A 26,862-nucleotide genomic window follows, 5' to 3' on the forward strand; every position below is an offset into this window, starting at 1 on the left:
AATTAATAAACTAAAATTCAGACTTAGTTAACTTTCTTACAAAATTATCATTGCTAGCAATGTACAGCAAAGTAAATTGACAAGTAATAACCAAAGTATCTGTCAGCTATCATTTACAATTTTCAATTTACTTTGCTTTGGTTAAGTTACAGAAATAAGTTACTTTAACCTCCCTAAAAAAGCCTGGCTGCCAGTCACACTGTATGGTGACATGGCTATTGCTGGCCTATAAAAACAACAAGTGAAGTATTTTATGTCATTTTATTCGACGTACTATTCTTCATGACGTCACAGACCTTAATTTCCGAACTTTGATGCGCATATCTTTGCGAAGTCATACTTATTATTTGTTTGATTGACACAACAAAAAATACGCATTCAATATTTTTTCATAATTTAACTGGTGAACTTATTAATATTATAATATTTTTTTTACTAAATAAATAAAATTAAACGAAACAATGTTAAATTAAATAAAAATCAAATCAAATTATAATTATATTTCTTTTACCCAGGATCCCCTTATGCTATTAAGATTCTTATGCTACAGATTTAAGCGCCTAGAGAGTGGCCCACGCAACTCCTCTCTCGTCCGAACAAGGGTCGACAACCTCACGCTCGGCTCATGGGGACAAATACCTACATCTTATTAGGAATTCTTTGTTTTATTACGCAGTCGTCTGATAGTTCTTCGTCATGAGCTTTTAGTTTCGTTACTTATATGATTAAATTATCTCTGGCGCCGACATAGAGCAGGGCTGTCTAAACCAGATAGAATTATATCAAAAGGACCGCAGAAACAAGTAAAATAAAATAAGAAACATAGTACAAGCTTTGCTTAGTTTGGGACTAGGTCAATTGGTGTCAATCGTCCTATGATATTTATTTATTTATTATTTTATTTGTTTCTGTGGTCCTAATCAGTTTTATTTTTGTTAAGTTTTAATATTCTGATCTATGGTTGATGCACCACCAACTGTAAACTAATCCTTCCTTCTTTCTGTAAAAAAGGTTGCCTGGAAGAGATCGTAACTGGAGAGATGAAAACACGTCTTCGCAGCCTGCTCAAATTTAAGTTTATGGCGCATTTTGCCCGCGGTACGTGTTTTTGACAGCCCTGACCTAGCACCACTAATACACTCTAACTCTAAAGTACTCTAAACTTTTGAGTTTAGAATCTAAAAGAGATACAAAATCTGAACACCTACATTTGCAGCATATTTTTATTCAGGCGTTTTAAATCAATGTTTAGTAGCTTGGTAGAATAAACTGCCAAAATTAATAAGTTTTTGTTAAAAACATGACTTACTACAAATTACTTTTGCTGACTGTACTTTTTATTGACTTTTTAAGTCGATGTCAGTTAACCGTCAAGGAGTTCCCTTTAGTATTATTTACATAAGGACGGCAAATTTGACTACGAAGTCCTAAAATATAACATTTTGGTAAAAACTTCCTCTTTAGCATTTTTTTTAAAGTAAAACTTTAATTAACTCAGAATGAGTGAAGTAATCGCAAACATCATCTATCGAGTGGTTAATTCTGAGCTGTGGGTCGTCTTTGCATTTAAATGCGCCATTACAAGTATGGTCGGAATCCTGAATACAAATCAAAGGGGGATGGGTTGTATCCACCAAGCGGATGATAAATAGTCTACATTAAGGTATTAAGGTACCTAGCATTGGTTTAATCAAACTAAGAGTTTGGGTCTTAAGCAGATCTTAAGGTATAAGAAGACTCGTTAGTTTTCTAGTAATTACTAATTCCATTGGGATAGCTCTCTGCCCACCCTGGCTTTGAAAAAGGATAAAGAAAGAAGCGAAAAATTACTTAACTAGTAATTTGACCTTTGGCCTTTCAAGCAGAGGATCGTGGGATCAAACACGGGCTTGCACTTCTGAATTTTTCGAATAACATAAGCGAAAATTACACTCGAAATTAGCACGAGCTTTACGGTGAAGGAAAAATCTGAAAAGTAATTGAATGGTGTGGTGAAGTTTTCAACCCGCACTGGAGCCGCGTGGGAACCACTGCTCAAGCCCTCTCATCCTGAGAGGAGGCCTGTGCCCAGCAGCAGGTTGTATATAGGCTTGGATGTAAAGGCGGGAATCTCACATTTTTCATCCTTTTCCTCAAAACTACACCCGACCCCGCAGATTCGTAATAAACCTTACTCTTGCATCCACTCTATTAATTGATAAAAACCGCATTAAAATTCGTTAACGTCACTGACGTGTGGAATCCTCGTTTTTTTTTAAATGCGGACGTGTATTACAAGATTTTCTCATAGAAGTATTGTATTGTGAAACTCTTTATTGTACATAAAAACACATGAAAATAACAGAACACAGGATAATAAGATGTACAAAAACGAACTTATCCCTTAAAGGGATCTCTTCCAGTTAACCTTTGAACGATTGACAGGAAGTATAAAACTTCTTTTGTTTTTTTTTTGTTTCTTACGAGGTTTTCACACGGCAGTGACGTTCAAAGCTGGCTGCAAGATAAGTTCGTCAAGTATTTCATTAAAACTTAGATTTTAGTGGGCAATATGTTGTCGCTGGCAATCCAAATCAAAAATGTGTGTTAGTATTTTTTATAAAATTAATATTAATTGGCATTTAGAATTATACATAGAGGCCTTTTATTGCATTCCTTAAGATATTCATTTAGCCACCATTTATTAAAATATTATTAGGTAGGTATTTATACTAAATTAACTTAGGCTAATTTTGCGGGAAATCAGCATAGTCCCCGCTGATCAAAATGAATCAAACACGACATACCTATCTGCTATTATTTTTCCAGGAATATACTGGCGTGCTGGATATCCTGGCTGCAGCATCAGGCCGAGAATTCCATAATCTTGCATAGTTATATAGCATACATGGGTGTTTCAAATTTTAGGTCCCAAAAAGAAGTGTTTGAAAGTAAAGTAAATACCCATTAATCATTATGCGTCTAAGATTCCTACCGCAGCGAACAAAAGAGCTGATGATCCTGAAACGGCTGAACCGATTTTGATAAAACATGTCTAAGATCCATCGCTAGAAAACCAGCTTTCAAATAAAAAAAACCGCATTCAAATCGGTCCACCCGTTTAAGAGCTACGGTGCCACAGACAGATACACAGACACACAGCGGTCAAACTTATAACACCCCTCTTTTTGCGTCGGGGGTTAAAAAACAAAGTAGTATCGCATTGCGTGCTAATTAATTTTGTACGGAAAAAAATAAGTCTAAATTTTTTACTAAATAAAACATAATAAAATGTGATTATTAGGGCCTCCACTAACTGCCCTTAAAGTTTGAGGTAGTATCAAAAATACACGCTGTATATGACAATTTTGGAAGCCAATCTAGGCTGGTAACGCATCGCATGTTAACGCTGCCTAATACCAGTTTCATTACTGCAAACTATCTGCAAACTGGATTGTATGAGAGATGTGTTTAACTACTGCACTATCGATCGCTTCATCATTTTAAATAAGGCCAGTTATAAACTACGAATAACATTCTCCGTAACGAGGTGCCGCCGAAGCGGGTGCAGTTGCGAACACAATTAACGTTTCGATTTTGGCTGACATTTTGTTAATTCCCGTTCGTATTGGTCAACAATTGTATTGCAGATTTTATTTCAATTGCAACGAGATATTTTTTAATAATTTGTTTTAATTTCATTTTTTTCGGATTATCGGCTATCATTGAGTTGTTTGTTTACGCGACATGCATGTGAAAGATTTCGCTTTCTGGAGGGAAATACATTTTTGAATAATTATTTCCAAATACCTATATTCATGTTTTGCAAAGTCAGTGATCTACTTAATTCCTAACTTTACACTAGCTCTACACTTGTAATTTGTACTTGGCAGTTTCGTTTGGCCGTTTTAAGAAGAAAATGGAACTGACGGAAAAACGGCCAGTACCTAAGTATTAAATTTTCTAAGTATTAATTTCTCTATTTTTTTTTGTGTAAGTATGTAATTTTCTCTCTGTGTGTGTACCGGTTTTCTGTATCGCTTCGGTACTATTTCTGGTGTACAAAAACGAATCATTGTATTGTATTGTATGGGCGTTTTCACAAAAACCTGTTGGTACCTTTTCTATCAAAATGTATTTAACTTTTTAATATATTTTTATGACTCAGTTTTGTGACGCCCAATACCGAGTGTATGAAAAAAACGTCACAAAACTGTCATTTTTAATCGGGACATTTTTTCAAACCATCGGAATCGATTGTGCTTTCGATTCTGAGCAGGAAAAACCATATTTATTCCAAAATTGAAAAATAAAAGAAGGGTACACTTTTTCGTGAAAATGCCCGTATAGGGCCAGGCCAATCACGGTAAGTCTCAGCAAGGTACCAACCAAATTTTCGGTCGAGCTGCCTTCCAAAGCAATGCGCATGAATTCAAGCCGTCCAGTGAATACATTCAAGTGGCGTCTACCTATTCAGTGCCACTTGTGTTTGGGAACACGTTTTACACAACACTTCCTTTCGAGGTAACCACATGTGCTAAAAAAAAGGGACAGTCCTTGTTTGCTTTATATGCGGATAAGCGTACTTTTAGCAAAGCAACGAAAGTCAGCCCGATGCAATGGGCATTGGTGTATCTAGGGTTATTTTTCAGGGGGGGCCTGGCCTGGATTTTTGTGTGAAGATATCAGTATTATGGAACTTTGAATCGGTAGTCCAAGATCCTGGGGTGTTCACGGCCCACCCGGCCCCCCTCTCTATATACGCCTATGGCAATGGACTATGTACAAATAAGTAAAAAATAATATTAATGAAAATAAGTTATACCTACTAAAAATTAAAACATAACATTAAGAGCACATTCTTAAACTTCTCTATCTGAAATTTTTAACAAATAAATTAAAAAGGTGGGACATGTTATTTTAATTAATTAAAAGTTTCAGATATACGGATTTCATATGCGAAATTAAATTACTATACCACGAGCCATACAGTGACGGAAAACCTCGTGGAGAAACCTGTGAAGCAATTCAAGCAAGCAAGCAAGACCAATCAGCGTTAGAGCCGCATGAGAACTACGGCCCAAGCCCTCTTATTTTCAGAGGTGGCCTGTGCCCAGCAGTGGAACGTATGTGTAGGTTGGGATGATAAAAATGTCCACGTAAACACTGAACACGCAGTAACCCTTCTTACCTTCCTCATCGGACCTCATTACTAGCTATAGGTATTCAGTGCCATATTCGGCCCCTAGTTACCCTTTGCGACCTCCCGACCCTGCCCTTATAAACTATAATACCCTGCTAATTGGGGCCTTTGGAATGTAGGTGAGTGTGTAATCTCTGAGGCGAATGATCTTAAAGATCCTACTTAATATTATAAATGCGGCTATTTATTCATGCAAACTTATAAATTTCTAGTACTTACAAGGAGTTTAAGCTAGCAGACGAGCGGTTGAAAGGACGTGGCAAAATTATAAGGGCTACAGAGCCCTAAAAAAGCCTTTCAGCTTTTCATTTAATGCTTAACCAGTTACGAAGTTCAGCCAGAAGCATAACTTCTGCCTTAAAAAATATAATAACGAGGTGTTTAACGAATGATAAGACTCTTGTGAATTATTACGAAAGTTGGCTTTCCGTCCCTTGGAATCTTCAAGCCCTTACAATTGGGTGGAAAGAGGCGATTCACTTGATCGGTAATGATGGACATCTAAAAGCGGCGTTCTCCCTTTTACAGGCTTCGGCTATAAATGTTTGCAATTTCAGCATTTTTACAAGCTTTCGCTTTATTATTTTAACTGATCTTGGAGCCGCGCTATCAAAAATTTATGGCTAAAATACCTATATTTACGAAGTTTTTGGCGCATTATAGCGAATAATATTGTTATCAATGTATCCTTGAAAGAAGTTCCCAATTTTTATTAGAACTTTAATTATATGTAACTTGAAACTTAAATGTCAGCTTTTATGATCTTATCTTTTGTGATATTTACCCATGTTTTTTTATATGTTTTTTATTATCTTAATAAACTCTAATAAAAACTAAGATCTTCAATTATCTATGCTTTACAAACTGAGAATGTTTGTCATAATGATAGGTTATCGTGATAACCTGATAACAAAGATATTCTTCGAAGACTTGTGAGTTCCGTGAAGTAAAATTAATCATCCGCAATAATAATACTCTAATCTGCAGTCCAAAATCAGAATCTTCCACGAATGCAAGGTTAATTTCCAAACGTCAATTACTTGTTTGCTTGGGGTCACAATTAGTCGAAAAATAAACAATATTTTATTTGCAAAGAATTTGTTGAAATGTAAACTGGTTACTTAAAATACTTAGCTCTAACTGTTGTTTGTTAAGTATTGAATATTTGGTTTATTAGCCGTTTGAGTTCTGACAGTGTAAACGGTTAAAAATAGAATTATTTCGTGTAATTGGCGTAAACTTAATTTTGAATAGTGATGCAAATAACCTCCTTTTATTTATTTCCAGAACAATACAGGTCCAACTATAAAAAAGGTATATTAGGTACAATAAAATTAAATAAACTAAAACTATAATAAATCTAAAAATGGACCCTGCGGCATGGTACCAAAGATGCTGGCAGCATTTCCCCGCTGGATCGCAAGACTGATGCGTTGAGCGAGGAAACTGCCAGCTCTTCGGTCTCCTGTGGTATCTCTGAGTCTCTTTGATAGATCTTTGAAGAGACTCAGAGCGCCAGGGCCCCACGGACCAAGGGTCTCGACGCCGAAAGGTACAAAATCATATTCGGCACCTCCTTTTTACAACCTTTTGTTTAGTTTCACCTAGGTTTTACCTGTGTCTGTGTGCGTCCGTCAGTATTCAAATATTACGATTCAAATTTAGCCCATTGCTAGTGGTACGATTGAATTAACTCTTAATACACTTTGTTTATTAGATTCTGTCTCGAGTATTTCAATCACTTAATTTATTTCGATGTAAAGTCCTTTTGTAGCCATGCCCCGGTATAATAATACGTTCACACTAAAGCAAACAATATCATTAATGGAATATTATCACAAATCCAATCAACACCCAATTTCATTAAGCTATACAAAAACCCCTTTATACGCACACACAATATACTTCATAGTCAACACTTCAGAGAATTATGTTTGCTCTTGCTAACCAATGACTACCGTTGAATAAACTGGGTAAGATTTCGTTTTTCTCCACGTTTAATAGCTTTAGGCTCTGCCGACTGTAAGTCCACTTCAGCCCTAAGTAATATTGTTGTATCGAACGTGACTGGCAATCTTAGCGGCTACACAAAAGAAATAAACAAAAAAAGGAATTTTTCAAACCGGTCCAGCCGTCTTCAAATAATCGGGGAGCGAACATAGAGAAAATATTCCTAGGAATTGAGAAACTCCTCCTTTTTTGAAGTCTGCTAAAAATAAGCTCAGTTAATTTATAAGCTAACGTTTCATAGTAGTTTTAATACTCGTAAGCGAGATTAATGTTTCTTTGTTTTTTGTTTTAAAAACAAAAAAGAAATAAAAGTTTAACTTATACTTGGTGGGACCCTTAACTAAAGCATAATAACTAAAGCATAGATCGTGCATAGTCGTCTAACTGAACGACATTAGGTAGCGCAGAATTTTTTAAAAATAATAGTCTTAACATTTTCCCTTTTTCATACAAATTTTGCTTTACATTGCTACTTTGAATTAATTTGAATAAAATAGAAAACTAATTATTTTTCAGTCACTGAATTAATGCCATTCAGTTGGAAGAGTACGATCTATGTTTTAATTATTTACTTATATCTGTTTCCTGTTAAAGATCCCACCTCGTATTATGGTGGTAAGCAACTTGTTTACATTTACTCAGCTGTGTACGGTGGATCTTGATAACGTCTCCATAATCTCCCAGTATAAATTAAAAGGTGTTGACAAAAACAATGAGAACTGTCGCAAAATATGCCAAAGCGAACTTAAGTCATTAATATTCGGTTCGTAAACGGGAAAATTTCAATGGGATTCCCATCACCGAGCCGATTAGCCATCAAATAAATTTCATTCGTGTGATAAGCGGGGCGGCGGCGCAGGGCAGGCGGGCGCCGGGATGCCGCCGGGCGGGCAGTCGCCGCCCGCCGCCCGCCCCGCGACCACGCGCGAGCGCCGCGCCTCCCGACACCCGCCTGCCGCGCAAAGCTAAAATAACTCGCTGCTCCACCGATGACCTACTGACAGTGAATTGTGATTCAATCAACCTGTTATGTGAGTGCCTCCGCCGGCGACTCGGCCGACCACGACTGATCTCAGTAAGTACCACAAGTTTGTCGGAAAGTCTTAATCACCCACCGGTAAATTACGGCCATTTTATAGAATGCGAATGGCGAACCTTGAATCTTTCAGTGTCTGATATGTAGCAACAGAGCGACAAAAGATTTTGTATCGCGTCTCGAGACTCTTTCAGCTGTGTTTTGCGCTTGTAAGGTCGGTTAGTATTTAAAAATAGCGGAGCAGGAATTTCATTTTGTTTTGCATTTGTTTGTGTTAAGGCCCGTTGCCCCTCTTGTTCTGAGAGGAGGCCTGTGCCCAGCAGTGGGACGTATATAGGCTCGGATGGATGATGGATGAAGGCCCGTTGACCATTAGTATTCCGGGAGAGGCACGCAAACAAACCGCGGAATCATGTCAAGGCTCTGACAATTTCTCGAGTTAAGATGTTACCTCATTTGTAGCAACGTATGGATCTTACCGAGATGATAATAAATTCATTCGTATGAGATACAAGAGTAAATGAGATTACGGGTGTGGAGATACTCCCTGGGGTCCACGCTGACCCACCGTCCGCTGTGTTAACGTCATATACAAGACACTTTGTAGAAAGAAGAATCTTGGGAGTTGTATAAAATGACGTGAAAAATAGTCTAGAAATGAGCAAACATTTCTTGAGCGCGAAAGTTCTAGCTTGAAAGGTATTAAAGAAAATAACGGTTTTATTGCATTCGTGGTGCAGACATCCTTGCAGTGCTGGAATTTTGAAATACTTAGCTTCTGTTTTCACAATGCTGCTTTATGTGTTATAATGAAAGGAAAACGTAGCTACTCATTGAATAGCTACATTATATTTTGGCTCGTGTTCTCACCTAGACATTGCTGACTTTTACATTTACACTCGTGATAAATTTCTTTGAAATTTTAAGAAAACATTCGGTGTATTCAATTTAAAGGATATTTTTGATAGATAAAGCTTTTTTACATTTGCTTTTTTACACCATTCTCGCGGGTCTCGACAGTCTCAGTTATAGGATTTTTCTAGTCTTTATAAATTTTTTTTGAAGTATTTTCTTTTTTTATCTAAACCAATTAGACATATTTACAATGGGATGTACCTACCTAGAACGTGATTACTTAAATGAATTAAGTATCTACATTTAGATGTACACTCGAACCAACTGAATAGTGATTAGTGGAACCTTTTCGTAGAAAAGTCATAGTGATATCGCATTGGCTGAATAGGAAATTTATTATGACATTTACTGTGAAGAACGTGCTACGGTGGGTCAGGAATCAAATGGTTCGACTGTACATTCAAAGAAACAGAATCGCGTACCAGGGTGGATCCTTTGTGCTATTGATCTCATATTGACATTCCATTCATATGCCAAAGGAATTATAGTGAAATTAATTAAGTTTCCCCCTGACATGCGCTTCGATTTCCTCGACTGTATTTACTAGTGTCATCTTTGTCTACCCATGATCATGTTATATTTATATACGTGGTCAAATATCAAAAACTCATCATAGGCAGCGATCTAATGATCTAAACCATTTATTATATTAATGTAGATTTTCTGGGAGTTTTATTAAGATTTACAAATTAAATTATATATTACATAATCATAAAAAAGGTATATTAGGTACAATAAAATTAAATAAGCTAAAACTATAATAAAAATGGACCCTGCGGCATGGCACCAAAGATGCTGGCAGCATTTCCCCGCTGGATCGCAAGACTGATGCGTTGAGCGAGGAAACTGCCAGCTCTTCGGTAATAAACATTAAATGCAATTTGAATTGAAAATGGTTTTTTACAACAACGTGACAGGAGAGGCAGGGGAAGACCGAGACGTGCGTTTAAGGATCAAGCCAAAGAGAAGTTTCAGTCGTATCAGGAGCTCAAATCATTGGCAGAGAGGCGTACAGAATGTTGATTACTCCACCCACAACAGCTAGGCTCTTACATAATTATATGAATGAATGCAGTGGCACTTCTTCCACGACGGTTTTTAGGGAGCTGTGAGATTCTTTCATGGCAGTGTACGTACCATCAGTTCCATGGACATCGCATTTCTCAAATCCATCCAATCTCATCTCATCCAATGACGTCGAAATCGAATGGTGTGAACAAATATAACAATCATAAGAGAATAGACCTCAAGTAAGCAAACATAAGGATGTTATATTGCATTAGTTCCCAGTCATAGGTAGGGGGCTACTACGAAATTCGAAAATCGAAGTTCGTATCGTAGTCTCCGTCTCACTCTTGTATTATAAGCGTCAGCGGGACGGCGAGATACGTAGTTTGAATTTTGCACTTCGTAGTATGGGGCATGGTATACCGTCCTTGACAAGTGGCACTCGCGGCGCGGGCGGATCTCAAATATTGAAGCCTCGGATAATGGTCTTGTTTGACTTCATTCTTATTAAAGGTGTATTGTTCTCGCTATTCTGCTCATGTGTTGAAGGGAGAGGGAAAGAAAGTAAACGCTCCTGGCTGGGTATGGCTTGAATATTACATTATATGGAAAGAGTAGATACATAAATAAGCAAAAAAACTTCTTTAATACATTTAGTAAAATGTGCCAGAGCCATAAATAATTTAATAGTGCCGAAAAGCATTAAACTTCAAAATAATGAATTGGTTCACGTAATAAATTCCATAAATTTGAGTAGGTATACAGTGTATGTGTAGGTAATTATGATGTCACGATTTCAAGGTATGATGTTTGTATCTATTAGCTAAGCTATAATTTTAAATAACAACACAAACAACAACAAAAATTCTGCTCGTATTCACTCGAGCACTCTTTTCTATCGGCCTTATATTCACCTACAAAAAAACTATTTTTCAGATTAAACAACATACTTAATAGTTTTTAGCCAAAAAAATTGGTTTTAACTTTATTAGTCCAAACAATATGTATCTACTAAAATCACTTGTCAAAAACAACAAAAACACTCATGGCAAATTAAGACAAATACGGCCTTAGTAAATGTTATCAAACTTCGATTAGTCTTGTCTCAAATGAAATATATAAAAAAACAAAATATTTAAATTATCAGAACGGCCATTTATTATTCATGAAATTTATCTCAGAGCTTGTAGCATTCTACACGGCGATGAGGTTTGTGCAAAGTGTCTCTACTTGTGAGCAAACCTGATAAAATTTGGAATATTATATTACACTTCCCTTTACCTTGGCTAAGTAATTGCCTACGAAACATTCGGTTACCTATTTTGAGTACATTTTCTTGTTTAACTGCCGGTAAAGACACGACTACAAGTTGCTTCTTTGATAATAAGCCTAATAAACAGACGTTTTCTTAGCGGGATCTATTTAATTGATAAATCAGATTTGAATGTACCTTTGTGGAGACCGCTCTTTGATAACACGAATACAACATTTCTGAAAACGCTGTACATTCAACGGCGAAGATATCGATACGGTTGAGTTACAAAAATATGTACATATACACGGTCAATAAAGTCATGTTTACACATTTTTGTAACTTTAGCCGTATTGATCTATTCGTCGTTGACGTATATACCTGTTTATTTTGAAAGGTGGGTAAGTTTATAGAAGGTAATTCAGGCAAGTAAAACCTTTTTATGCAGCCTATTGACAATATTTTCTGGTTTGAAAATCAGCTCTCCTCCTCATATATCTCTTCAAAACGTCAGCTCTGTCTCATCATGCTATTCAATTCATATTCTTGAAACTTAAATGTATAGTCAAAATATCACGCACAGGACTTATCACGCTAACACACACACACACAAGAGTGGCCGTGGTCACGAGTAGACTGAAGTGTGGGGTGTCACGTCTGCCTAGCAGCGCGAGTCCTTCGAACTACCCCCACTTGATCAAAAATAGTACCGGCACTCGTATCACGAACTACCCGCACTTGGTCATTTTTATTTGTCACCCCACAGACACCCCACACTTCAGTCTACTCGTGACCACGGCCACTATAATGTTGCCGAAACGTCGAGGTAAATATTACTCGTGTGTGTTAGCGTGATAAGTCCTGTGCGTGGTATTTTGACTATGAGTGAAAGTCACAAAAGTTTAAGACGTTAACTTAAATTTAAACATTTATTAGGTAAGCGTGCTCCATCTTCACTTACCGTCAGCGGCTACTACGAAATTCGAAAATCGAAGTCGTGTCGTTCCGTCCCTCTGACATTTATACTATTTAATAAAAGAGTGAGAGGGACGGTACGATACAAACTTCGATTTTCGAATTTCGGAGTAGACCCTCAGGCGTAATTGTGGTCAAACACAAGCCTATTTTTGTGGAAAAAAAAATACTACAAAATAACGTGCTTAATAAGAGGCTTAGTGTATTTTTCTGATAAATTGTTGTTATTGAACGTTTTAACACCCCAAAACTATTTGTAACTAGTGAATAGTATTACAGTAAAATTTTTAACCAGTAGCTACCCAATACCCTTACAGAAATTATCTAATGGGACAATTGACATAAATTTTGACACTATCGAACAAAACGGGCAAGAAATAACTCTTTTAACTAGATAAATACATAGTTAATATCAAGCTCAAGGCAAAAAACGATATTTGTATGAGATATCTGCTGACCGAGGGTTGAATCCGGGACGGGGCCCCAAACTCCGTAGTCAAGTTTTTTGCAACCATTAGGCTATGCGGTCGTCAATGTAATTTAGCTAGTACTAATCCCTGGCCTCTCGTTACATAAACACTGAATCAAACCTTAATTGTAAAAAACCGGCCAAGAGCGTATCGGACACGCCCAAGATAGGGTTCCGTAGCCATTACGAAAAAATCAAGTAATGTTTTTGTAAGGATTTCGTATTGTTTCCGAAATCTTCCTAGTTTAGGCATATTTTAAACCTTAGGCTGCTATTTACTCTTAAAATACTAATAATTATCTTTGAAAAACTTGATGTACCACCTGATTACTACCATCCTGATTTTTTTCAAATTTTCCCACCCAACAGTTTAGATTTTTTTGGGGACGCTCGATTTTAATGAAAATTTGCACTTTAAAGTTGAATGTTTCGCTAACAGATCCCTGAATAGAAAAGTCATCTTAGCAACCCCACAAGTGGTTTTAAAAGACTTTACCAACGATACCCCACACTATAGGGTTAGTAAAGAAAACAAAAACACCCCCACTTTACGTCAATGGGAGGTACCTAACCTAATTTTTTTTTTACTTTTCTTTATTTTACTACTTTGTCGGCGTGAATGATATGGAATATTCATGCCAAATTACAGCTTTCTAGTACTAACGGTCTCTGACCTTAGCCGCGGACGGACAGACGGACAGACAGACAGACGGACAAACATGCCGAAACTATACGGGTTTCTAATTGACTACGGAACCCTAAAAAGATTAGTGTCATGTCACAACAAAGGTTTCGACTCAGAGGTCCAGACCAGAAGTCCATCTCCCCCGATAAGCCTGTATGTACGTACCAAGTAATCCCCAAATCACACGCACAAAAACTCCCAAACAATCCGGAACTGATCTCTTATCTTATCACAAGTTGAAACGAGGGATAAACAATGCTACATAAACCCACGATTATTGATGCCGGACCGGAAACAGCTCCGCGCCGGAAATTGCTTTCGTCAGACGTTTCCGACCAACGGACCAACCCTACGGCGGGTCCTTAGTTAACAGATTATTTAATTACTTACCGCCAGTTAAAAATAATTTTGTAAACTTGTAAAGAGATTTGACGAAACTATGTTGGCAGACTGAGTAAAGATGGGACCACAAGTACATACATACGTAAGTCAATTCGTCCTTAATTTTTCTAACAATGTTATTTTAGTGAAATAAACATTTTCATTTTCATTCGCGTGGAGTTGCGGTAACCTTTAGTCTTAACCACAGAGTACATATATACCAATCAGGAATAGTATATAATGTGTGTAAGTAAATGTACGAGTATCTTCTACCTACCCAACAGATGTCTGGATTGCTGGTACGGGATGAGAACGTATTGTCGCTGCTAGTTCACGCAATTTTCCTAGCATTATAAAATAGCTATAATCGTGCCAAAACGGTTGGGTCTTAAACCGGATGTATACCAGATAGGGACACATTTTCCTGCTAGTCACTTCATTATGAGTTTTCTAGCTAAATAAAAATTAAAATAACAACCTGATTGATATTTGCGTTTTAGTTGGGTACGCACTGAAACCAATGGTGCGTTTCCACCAGAGATGTGCGAGGATGTGTTGCGAGGAATGTGCTTTTCATTAACCAATAGAAACATTTTATTCACCTATCCCCTATCCTATCCCTATCCTACACTACCTACTACACCTATCCTATGTACGGAATTACATTTGAAATTTACCACGAGCTTTGCGGTGAAGGAAAACATCGTGAGGAAACCTGCACAAACCTGCGAAGCAATTCAATGGTGAGTGTGAAGTTCCCAATCCGCACTGGGCCCGCGTGGGAACTACGGCCCAAGCCCTCTTGTTCTGAGAGGAGGCCTGTGCCCAGCAGTGGGACGTATATAGGCTGGGATGATGATGGTTCACCTATCCTCACACAGCACCGATCAGGTGGAAACAGCTAAGTGGAGCGAGGTGAGGTAAATGATGTATTCCTATTGGCTCATGAAAAATTTTATAACAAAAAATTTTTACCGACTACAAAAAATCATGAAAATAATTTTCTACCAGGCTGAAGTCAGTTGGTGCCTCAGCACGAGCCAGCAGGAGTGGATCTATAGTCATCTACCTCATCTACGCACTTTATATTGGGCTTCAATCACACCTGCTGGCTCGTGCTTTTTAGCGTAATTAATCTAAGATACAATAGTTAAATATCAACTGCTCGTCACCTTTTACGAAAGATTGCTTTTTCCGATGCAGAGACGTTAATTATTGAGGAGTCCTGGTGCTTCACCATATACATTACGAGGAGCATAAATTGCTTAGCAACTGTGTTAAAGTAATTAAAATTCAACACGTGAAATACTTGTTATTGAGTAGTAACTCCGATGGTCAACTGTGGTCTTCATCATCAGTTCCACTTCGCGAAATGATGATTTTCAAGAGCAAATGCACGAGTAACTACTAAATATAATTTAATAAAGGTGTCCCTACTACATTTGAAGAGTTCCCTCGATTTCCTTAAGATCCAATCATCAGATCCTAATTTGGTGCTTATGGGACCTAATTGAAGACAGTCCGAGACGAAAGCAAAAAAAAAATTTCAAATCGGCTCATAAATGACGGAGTTCTGAGGTAACAAACATAAAAAAACAACCAAATTGATAACCTCCTCCTTTTTTGAAGTCGGTTAAAAAGACATTTCTCGCAACTCACCCTCGCATATCTCTGGTTGAGACGCAGCTGTAAATACCTAGTGATCCGACGACTTGCAAATTAACGTTTCCCTAACCAATAAACATTTTCTAACTACACAAACTACATTTTCTGACCAATAAACAGAATCGACCTACACCTACTATTCTACTAATGCAAAATCGTGTTGGTTTTAGTTATGAGATTGGCAATGGAATGCTATGCTATGCTCTATGTATTTACTCCACGCTTCGTCACGTCAAACTACATATACGATATTAATTATGTTTGGGACATAACAATATTATTATCTGATGTCACCCAACGGTATTACCTACTATAATGAAATAACATTGGAATTATGGATATTAATATTACGGGTATGTGTAATAGAGTTTACGATTTGTTCGACAATTCCAATTAAAGGTAGGTGTTATAGCTTGATGAAGGATGTAATGCTCTGCGAACTATAAAAACGAATTAAGTAAATCTATTAGGTAGTTATTAGATATCAGGAATATGAAATTTCAATGAAATTTTGTTATTCAAATAGATAAATGGCCAAATTATGACAGTGGCAAGTGGCTCAAGAATCCCTGTTCGCGATTGCAGATAAATAAACGGTTAAGTGGTACACATGCTAGTCACTAGCACGAAAGCATGCTACTGTTGAGCAAGTGCTACCTACTACTACTAGCATGTGTGTATACAACACGTGCTAATTTAAAGCATGCTTATTTAGCGGCATACTGGTACTTCAGGTACTTTATGCTTATAAGCATTTTTATTAGCATGCTAGTAACGAGCATGTGTAAGGCGGCCTGTACTGCAGATACTAGCATGCTTAAGCATGCTATAAACGAGCATGTGTAAAGCAGCCTTAGTTTATACGTTAGCATTTATCCTTGAAACAACTTTATCTTTCTTTCAATCGACTGATGACTATCAATTATTTTTATACCCTCTCCATTGTCACCTGAATTATTCTGAAAATTACAAATACTTATTTTGTTAGCGACTCACAAATCACCAGATCCTCTATGCGTACCTCATCCAATTTATGAATGACCCCTTACAGCCAAAATCAAGTGTTTTCTTCATGCAACTTCTAAATAAGCCCGGAACAATGTTTGATTCTCATCAGATTCCTTCATAGAATTGCCACCAGCGCGTTCATTTAATTCCAAAACTCTCTAAATTAGCTATTCGTAATCCAAACTTTACCCACAATCCGAGGTTACGGCTTCGTAAAGGCTTGACTAACAGTATTGGGATTGTAATGGAAATGTGCAAAACAGTGGTCTAATTGGGCGAAGCGGACTCGGGATTATGACTGTGATTTGGCCTTTTGCCTTATTGAGGTTTGCGGTCGCTTTGAGCGTGCAATCAAAGATTTGCCTAATTGAAATACCTGACACTATGGGTGCGAACGTTATTGTGTGAGTATAAGTAGACCGTGATGAGACTAATAATGAAACTTATATAAGTCAAAATATATCACGTATCTCTACCCTCTGGACAAAGATGAATAATGTGTGTTGATTAGTGGTTATTTCTAACCTACATATATACGAAGTCTTAATATTTATGGAGAAATGACAGAATAGTATTTATGCAGATACAGACAATTTTTTTTTTTGTATATTTATCTAATCAAATGCTGGGTGAATTAGGAACTCTACTCAGCATTTCGGTCATTTTCCAGAGAGTAGAGATACGTTGTATAGTATGAAATGCCAGCTTTCTACGCATTGACATCTATGTACTTTACGGCACAGATGTCGATGTTTCTACGGCTTATTCAATCTAGTAATGTACGCGCAATGTGAACTGTGATAACCTAACCAACAAATAGTTGGAATACCCCCGACTTTGCCACTTCAAAGTTCAATGTCCCAAAAACGGCTAAACCGATTTTCATAAAACATGTCTAAGAAGCATCGCTAGAAAACCTACTTCGAAATAAAAAAACCGCGTTCAAATCGGTCCACCCGTTTAAGAGCTATGGTGCCACAGACAGACAGACAGACACACAGACGCACGGCGGTCAAACTTATAACACCCCTCTTTTTGCGTCGGGGGTAAAAAATAGGCGTGTACAAGGATTCGTTTTCTTCTAAGATGGAGTTGTCGTGCAATGGTCGTTGGTTAAGGATCAGTAGCCTTCTTGGCGACTTTCCTTGGAAAATAATGTGGTGGTTTCCCTCTGCCTTCCACACTGTAGCGTAGTTTAGAGTTCGTAGTTGGTAATAGAGAGCGCTGCTGCCTACTTTCACATTAGAGGCCGTATTGTCTAACGCGCGGACTCTCGCCATCGCTTTCACCATCTCTTTCTGTCACCATCTTATACCGTTAGACAGAAATAAATAGTGAATGCGATAGTAAGCGTCCAAACGGCCTCAGGTCCCTTAATTGCCTTTTACACGACATCCATGGGAAGACATGGGTCCGTTCTAGTATTCTAAAACAAGGCACTGTACGGGGACACTATTTCTTATTGGTGGATTTCTTCTTCATCTACTGTTCCGCTTCCTCATAGGTACATCATTAAAGGATACACAGCCTTAGTATCGTTCATCAAGAGCTTTTCTTAAGATATCGGAAAATTCATCCGCCATATTTCGTCCAAAAGCTGAGAAAGTCCAAATTAACAGTCCCGCAAACATTTCTTCCCCGAAAATTTCATTCAGTTGATGTTACGTCTTTGATGGACTTTTAAAGGCTTTTGCTTCTTTGAATTAGAACTTAAGGACACAAGCATAATTACTAAAATAAAATACAAGGGTAATTCACGTAGGCATCGATAGTCCGGGGTATGCCCGACTGGTTTAGAACCAATCCGTGGTTCTTTGTCAAAGTCAGTTCGAATGGAAAGCCCACCATGCAGCCCAAGCAGGCCATGTCACGCTTACGTCGCGTCACGTTGGTCACACAGGCAAAACGTAATTCAGCTACTTTAACCAATTAACAAACATCTTTTTCTGAATAAGCAGGTTAGTGTAACCTACTCATCTAAAAATCTGTCGGTGTCATTGTTATGTCTTGCGTTAAATTACAGAAGCGCCACTACTTTTCTTAATTAATACTATTCAATGTTAATTTTGTATTTACTCTTTCCTTTTAATATATTATTTTTCTGAGTACCGAATATGTGTTCATAAATGTTTGTCTCTCTTTATTTAGTGGAAGAAGTCACAACGCGATCTATTTTGAGTCTATTAACTCCTTCAGGCTAAATTGCCTTCTTAAGCTATAACAATACTTCTTAACCCAACCAGTTCCCCTCGCACTGAAGTATAGAAGACTGCACCGATGGTCAACGACTCATAGCTCAATTTGGATTACATTTCTGGTTGGTAAAGACTTAGACACGGCTGAATAGCTTAATAAAATTCAATGTACGTTTAAGCACGAGCGAGCTACGTAGTTCAAGCGAACGTGACGTGCAATAATATCCCCCAGGGTCCAGTTTGTGCAGAAATTCCACAAATTGTTTGTCAAGTACTAAAGAATCCAACCACCTCTCATTATGCGGGCTACTCTTCCCCGCAAAATGGTTTTGTACGAAAACGTATCGTTTTGTTTGAGACCGTTTGTGCGAACGTTTGGAAGTTTATTATGTACAAAATTATTCCTACGCATCCTCGACGAGTTTCCTTTGTAATATTTTTAAATTGGCTTTGTTATTAAAATATGTCCCATCAGAATATTTGAAAAGCAACATGCGTTAAAGCTTACTCGCGCAATTTTCGCCGAGCAAATATGAGCTGGTGGGATGAATGGACGTGATGATGGAACCGGCGGCGGTTGTTTTTCTGGCCTGGATTGAGTCTTTTTAAATAATGAATAAGCAAACTCAACGCGGTATAGTCTAAAGGGGACGCTAAAGTTTCATAACCTTTCGGTCAGTTAATTTTGTCCACGCTTTGATTCGCACTATAATTTAAGAACAAAGTCGTAAATCTCAGTGAAATGGCGCAGAAAACAAATAAAGTTTGCATACATAAATCGCGTCAAAGTTACAAATAAATTATCGCCCATTCTTTCGTTAAAGTGTCGTATAAACGATTTGCGCTGAATTGAGCCTAAATAATAAATCAGAATAACTAGGCAATGCATGGCGTAGAGAGAGGATTAGGCTTGTGTTTATTTTAAACATTCGTGTGCCCGTGAGTCTCAAGGCGCGTCTCCACCGGGATTGTTGTTCGGCAAATTGAACGCAAAATTAAATATCTCTTGTACTTTTCAAGTTCAAGAATGAAATAACAATGTCGTATAAAAACCTTTTGCAAATTAGGATACTTTGGGACGTACTTTATTCCATTAGAAATGTCTGTTTGATGAAATACTTCTTTGCATTGTTCTTACTCAAGGACTTTATTTAAGAACGTAGATACCTAAAGGTAAACACTTAAATCAAATACCTTACACATTCATTACTTTGTCATTTTTTGAACCAAGTTTTACAAATCTGATGAGTTTTTATAATTATCCTTTTTAATATCAATATCAACCTTTTAAAATATGAACTTTTTGACTTTCGGATATAAGAACGTTTAATATTACATCAGTCCCTCGACTTAAGTAGTTAATGATCAGTACTATCCAAAAGAAGAGGCTTTAGGCACTTATTGACTTGAAGGACTCCGCGGCTGTAACCCAAAATGTAACCCAAGAAAAAAGTTTTGAAAAAGGTCTAAGTAAAATATTTTTTACTTTTATAACGCATAAAAGGTCATCAATATTATTTGTCACCCACTTGAGAAGGAAGAGATTACGTTCACAATGATGTTTAATACTAATTTCTACAACAATTGGCCATATCTTAGTATTTCTGAGAACTCGACATCTCTGTCTATAATATGCAGGGGCGCACCAGACGCAGTTTGTTGATTCTGTGTCGTTGCCAACAAACGTGTGACGTAGCCAAGAACAGCTGAGTTCAACGTTTTCACCTAAAAAATGTAGTTTACCTCCGAGAAAATTCGGCTAAATGACTATATTTTTTCTGCGACAGCTAATCAAACTTTGATGGTTTTGAAGACTCGATCGTAACTCGTAAAAATCAAATCTCCATTAAGGCAATTAGTTAGTCAAAGCTCATTCAGGAACTTATTTTCTATGTGAATTGGTTGTTTTATTTTTCAACCGTTTCCGTCGTTTCGTTTAAAAGGAAGAAAGATCAAAAGACTAAATTTCTCTTGAGAAACTTTTTAATAAACATCCAATTTACAGACAATTGTTGACGTCTCCGCAATGTCTGTCTGTCTGTCGTCCAAAATTCCTCAGTGCCTTAAGACGAAAGTCTTTAACCAATGTGTGTTTGATGACATATGGATCCGACTATAGGCCTTATAAATAGGAGAGTTTTTTTTATCATTAGCTCGTTGAAGTGGCAATAGGCAGGCCATATAGCACGGAGAGCAGATGGCTGTTGGGGCCGAACAGTTCTTGAGTAGAGACCGCGGAACGGCAAGCGCAGCGTAGGACGTCCACCAACGAGATGGACGGATGACCTGGTTAAAGCCGCGGATTCACGGTAGATGCAGGCTACTGCCAACCGAAGCGTCTGGAGGTCAATGGAGGAAGCCTATGTCCAACAGTGGACGTCCTATGGCTGAGATGATGATGATGAATTATTGACGTTAAAAAAATAATCATCATTTAAGGTAACACCGTACATGTAACATGTACTTTTAAGGTTACAGGGGGCCTACCGCACTCTCTTAATACGATTCAGTTTAGGCTCTAAACTGAACTGCATCGCTATTTCGTACCACGACCTTACTTTTGCGATTCAGTTCAAGCACGGTTCAGCGACAGCGATACAGACATTTTCATTCACTCACTTCAAGCGGTTTTCGTACCATGACGCTTAACTTGAGTGGGAATTGAATCGCTTCATTGTCAAATTTAGCGATTCAGTATAAGTTACTCATTCTGTCAATTCTTTTGGAATTTTAAGTGTTTTACTTGGAATATTTTTAAATTTCAAGAACTTATAAACTTTGATTCAAGTTTTATAACTTTTCATAGAATACCTATACGACATTGTGCTTCTTAACGCCTCATTGATAAAACTAATTTTTCAGTGAGAAAAGATATTTGTAATCAACACAACGGTTGTTAAGAACACGGAATGACATAGAGTTATGGTTTTCGAAAATAAAGAGGTTTTAGTATACAATATTTGGTTTGCATATAGCGGCATCCCTTTCGCGACTTAGCGTTTCAGTCTCGAACCAGAGACAATATCAGTCTTTCATTCACTTGTAAACCATTGAGACTCAGCTCTGAGAAATAAACGTCGTGGTACCAATTTCGACGATTCAGTTTAGGTGCCTAAATTGAACTGCTCTGCGTTTGGATCGTTTATGAAAAGATCATGGTAGGCCCCCAGATTACACCACATGCCATGACCGTAATAGGAACGTGTCCGACGGAGTGTCAAACGGAATGTCAAACGCATACATGACACACGACGGCGACGGTTGGTTACGAAACGTGCTAAGTAGTGGGCATAGTCTCATACTTTTCAATACATAGAATATATTTTTGCCTGACACGTTGCTATTATACGGTCATGGTATGATACCGTGTAATGTGTAAAGACCTTAAATCATTATCATCATGTCAGCCGAAAGACGTCCACTGGTGGACATAGGCCTCCCCCAAGGCTCTCCACTCAGACCGGTCTTGTGCTTTCCGCATCCACCGCGATCCCGCGATCTTAACCAAGTCGTCGCTCCATCTTGTTGGAGCCCTACCGACAGCTCGTCTCCCGGTCCGCGGACGCCATCCGAGAACCTTCTGACCCCATTGGCCATCAGTCCTGCGAGCAATGTGCCTCGCCCACTGCCACTTCAGTTTCGCAATTCTTTGGGCTATGTCGGTAACCTTAGTTCTACTGCGGATATCATAATTTCTAATTCTATCCCGCATTGCAGAGAAACCCCGAGCATAGCCCTCTCCATAGCCCTCTGAGTGAATTTGAGTTTCTCATGAGGCCCATCGTAAGCGCCCACGTCTCAGATCCGTATGTCATCACTGGCAACACACACTGGGCAAAGACTTTTGACTTCAAACATTGCCGTGATTTGGACGAAAAGACACTGCCAAGCTTCCCGAACGCTGCCCAGCCGAGTCGAATTCGACGACCTTAAATACTAGAAAGAATTTACAATTCCGTAAAATCCCTCGCACCGCTGCGTAGTTATCTAGTCAGTAGACCGGATCAGTGATCAATTTAAGTATTTTTAAATTAAAGTCATAAATATCCAATGAAAAATATTCCTTCACATATTTTATATACAAAATGATATAAAAGTTTCTGACCCACATATCACGAGGCACGGCTTGCCCCACAATTCTACATTTCTTGGCTGTCAGAAGTGTCAGAACTACTTTGCATGGGCATACGAGACTTCGATGCATACAAACCGGCAGATGCAGTCACAGTTTCTATTGGTTTTCAATGAAAATCGTTTGACAGGTAATTTTTAAATGTCTGTTACCAAAAACATTTTTTTAATTTAGTAGCCATGTAAATGCTGTGAAAATGTATGAAAAGTCTGATAATTTTACAAACTTTTACCTAGTATTTAATTCAATAATTAATTGAGTCCCTAAGTATGCATATTCTGTTATAAATACTAGGCAACGGAATGGATAAATACACAGATCCATTCTTAAATATATAATTATTGAACATCCAAGACTCGAGAACAAACATTATTTTTTATCAAACACGGGGATCAAGCTTCGTAGAGGTTCTTTAACCACTGAGCTACGAGTATATCTTATCATGGAAGTAGTAAAGTAATCTTTGTTTTTCCCCAAACTACTCATCAGTTATTCGCTATTAACCTATCTAATTGGATATGTTTTTTGGCACCTAGTGAAGGCCGGCTGTTATACTGAGCATAACAATGTCAATAATATTGTTACCCTTTGCCATGCAGCGTTCGTTGACCTATTCGTCTGGCCTACATCCTATATCCCAGTCTGCGATTGAGCATGCGTAAGACACAGGGCGACGACGTATTCTGGTTTGCAGACCTTTGACTAATAATTGAAGCTGTCGGTTACATTGGAGCCTGTTACATGGGATTGAACGGACCATCCGAAACTACTACATACCATCATTACCATCCAATAGTGAACACTCGAGTTCTAATATATTTAAGCAAAATTTTTATTAAAAATACTTACGGGGACACGACTCTACTGCTACGGGCGTAGCTAAGCGTATTCAGATATTTTGATCGAGTTTTTGCTCAAAAGTTTAAGAACTCGACTGTAGCTAATATCGAAACATGTAAGTGCTGACCCCTCATAGAACGTTCATAATGAATTCCCTTATCAAGCCATGTGATGTCACCATATTTTTTTGTGAAAAGGTTCCATAGTGGATCATGATTTAGTTTGTTGGATAGTACGTACCTAATATACATGTCAAGATTGAATATCTTACGTTTTCCCAATAATTTTTTTTCCCAATAATATAAAATCTTATTCCGATTCTGTTTCAATGAGGGCTATCGTTTTTAGGCTCACTAGATGGCGCACTGTTGCGTGAGGTTTTTAAGTATGGCTTTCAAAGTCTGTTATTACGGGCGTGAAAACAAAGTTTAGATTAAAATTATATTTAATACACCTTAAAACCGTACCATAAAAATATCGAGCATGCCACAGTGTTGCATAGTTCCCGTTTTGTTCGGAAAAAAGGGAGGACAAAGGTTTCCGAAAGACAAAACTGTCTCAAAACACAGACATTAATTGCCCCGGAACGCATATTTGCCATAATTAATTTCAGGTATTGCAAAATATTCACAAAATTATTCTAATTATAAATAAACCCGCGTTGCTCACCCAAAAACTATGAGATTTGACATTTCGGAGACCTCACGCTACACTAGCGCCTCTAGTGGTGAATTCATACACGATAGCCCTCATTATGTGGATTTAACTCTGCTATAATATGATGAGGAAAAAACAACGGATCATATTTGCTTCCGTAGAAAATTACTTTTTAACTTCTCCGTCAGTATACGTGTGAAAAATAAGAAAAAGACCAAAAGAGCTTGGGTGCCTTAATTGCCCGATTGTTAGGTGTCCAAGTCAAACATTGACATATTCAGTTGACAGCCCTCTCGAAATTGCATATTCTATGAATGGATCCTAACTGCGTCTTTCACTGCTCCACATTTTAAACCCAGCTCACCAGCAAATGAACTTAAGGGACGTGCTCCAAGTTTGCTCTTACATTGGAAGTCAGAGTGAGTCCCGTCGTTCCAGAGATTTCTTCAGTTATTTTGGTTTTACAGTGACATAAAATCCGAGTGCTCGTATCTTTTAGGGGACTCGACTCTCGTGAAAGTCTGTGTCGTAAAAACCCGTTGCTTTAGGTTTGGGCGCGGTTAGGAGGATTAATAATGTGCCACAAGCCACAATGTACTGAACACCGGAGAGTACTATAAAGTCGTCGGTTTTTTAAAAGGTTAAATATGCATTAACTGGGTTTTTGAATAAAAAAACAATGATATTTGGCGCCGTAAGACTTGTATTGTTTTTACGAGTAACTAATATTTATACTCAACGGCATAACATTTGACCCACTCTACATACAAAACTACCTATTTCTAAATACGTTTGAGGGCAAGATTTTTACCCGCTCACTATATTTCCGGACTAAAACTCATATTCTTTACACAAGTAGCTAATTTTGAGACTTAATCACGACTTCTATATTTAATATTAAAATTACCATAGCGGCCATAGTCACGTTTGTATAGGCACGCGAGTTTTTCAAACTACCCGCACTTGTTTTTCCTGTACCGGCAGATAATCACTTCAATACACAACACTCAAAACATCCAGCGATTTATCCAAAGACACCTCGATGCTCACATGTGCCTATCACGGCCACCATTATCACAGCAACGTGGTCGAAACGTTGAGGCTATTTTAACAATAAAATATATAGTGGGTAGTTGTGATTAAGTCTGAATAGTACATTACTGTAGAGGCCGGGAAGTAGGGGGTTGCCGGCCGGCCAAGCATATATAGACGGCCGAGCGTAGCGAGGCCGGATAGGGATGCGAGGCCGGCAACCCCAGGTTCCGGCCGAGGCTGTGTGCTTTTCTCAAACATGACATGAAATAAAATAAAAAAAAACAAGAAATGAAGCTGGCGGGACGCTAGTCTGGTCGCCCTGTTGTGTGGCTGCGGGCGCGGCAGCTGCAGGTGGTGGTGCTGAGCGTGGGTCGCGTGCGTGTCGCAGGGCGCGCGCTGAAACAAAAGACGGTCGCATTGCCGGCCAGCGGCCTGCAAGGTTGTATGAAATCTCTTTGCAGGCCGCTAGAGTGACCACGCGCACGCAGCTGAGCCGCAGCGCCGCAGCAACGTCAATATTTCATGTCATGTTTGAGAAAAATATATTAAGTTATGAATGAGAATTAGAGAAAGCATTCATTTAATACTTCAGAGTTAGCACAGGTAAAATGGCATATTTTGGCGGCAAAATATGTACATCAATGAAACTTTGTTTATATAACTTTTATCTTGGCCTGTGCCAAAGAATGAAGAGTGATGAGTGATGTGTGTGAAGAAGAAAGAATATGTTCTGTAGAATGACAAAGAAAATTTGATTTATGACAGTTTGTGAGAAGTAGGTACTTAAAACAGGTAAAATAAGACTAAATAAAGATTTAAAGATTTTTATTGAACATAATAACATGGGTATTTAAAAACAAAAAGTTCGTAAGCAGCTGCATTAGTATAGCTGTTTACGCCCACCTTACATAGAAGTCATGTTCCACAGTGTTACATAATAATAACTTAAACTAGGTACTTAAATAAACTTGAAAAGAGAGGTACATTTCCAATAGTATCCTTGAGGCTATATACCCATACTTATAGGATTAATATTTTGCGAGATATGAAGGGTTTCTGTTGAAAACATAGAACAGTCTATAAATCACTAACCAACAATAGTTTCCCAAGATGGTAATACTGTTTGCTCTCAGTGATCCTGAGAAGCCTATATTTTTGCTTAAACCCAAAATTGGGTTATAACTCTGTGCTTTTCTGTTAATAAATCAATTTCATTTCAAAATAAACATTAAATTGGTCGAGTTAAAATAAAAATATTTTGTTTTCTATGTTTCCAACAAACACCCTTCATATCTTGCAAAATATTGATCTTATGAGTATGGGTATAGTCTCATTCGATTTAGCGCAAAAAATTACATCGAAAATGATACCTCACTCGCTTACTTTGTAAAATTTGCATTTTTTAAACGTTGGCCCC

General features: G+C 37.9%; 1 protein-coding gene across 1 annotated transcript in view; it reads left to right on the forward strand.

The window, feature by feature from the left end:
- The first annotated feature begins 8,099 nt into the window (after window positions 1–8,099).
- Ptp36E (protein tyrosine phosphatase 36E) overlaps window positions 8,100–26,862 on the forward strand; it is a 265,667-nt gene continuing 246,904 nt past the window's right edge. The window contains exon 1 of the mRNA XM_074097823.1: window positions 8,100–8,267. The gene's annotated coding sequence lies outside the window, so the exon portion shown is untranslated. The remainder of the gene's footprint in view (window positions 8,268–26,862) is intronic.

The sequence above is a fragment of the Choristoneura fumiferana genome, chromosome 14 (assembly GCF_025370935.1).
Source record: "Choristoneura fumiferana chromosome 14, NRCan_CFum_1, whole genome shotgun sequence".
NCBI classification, from domain to species: Eukaryota; Metazoa; Arthropoda; class Insecta; order Lepidoptera; family Tortricidae; genus Choristoneura; species Choristoneura fumiferana.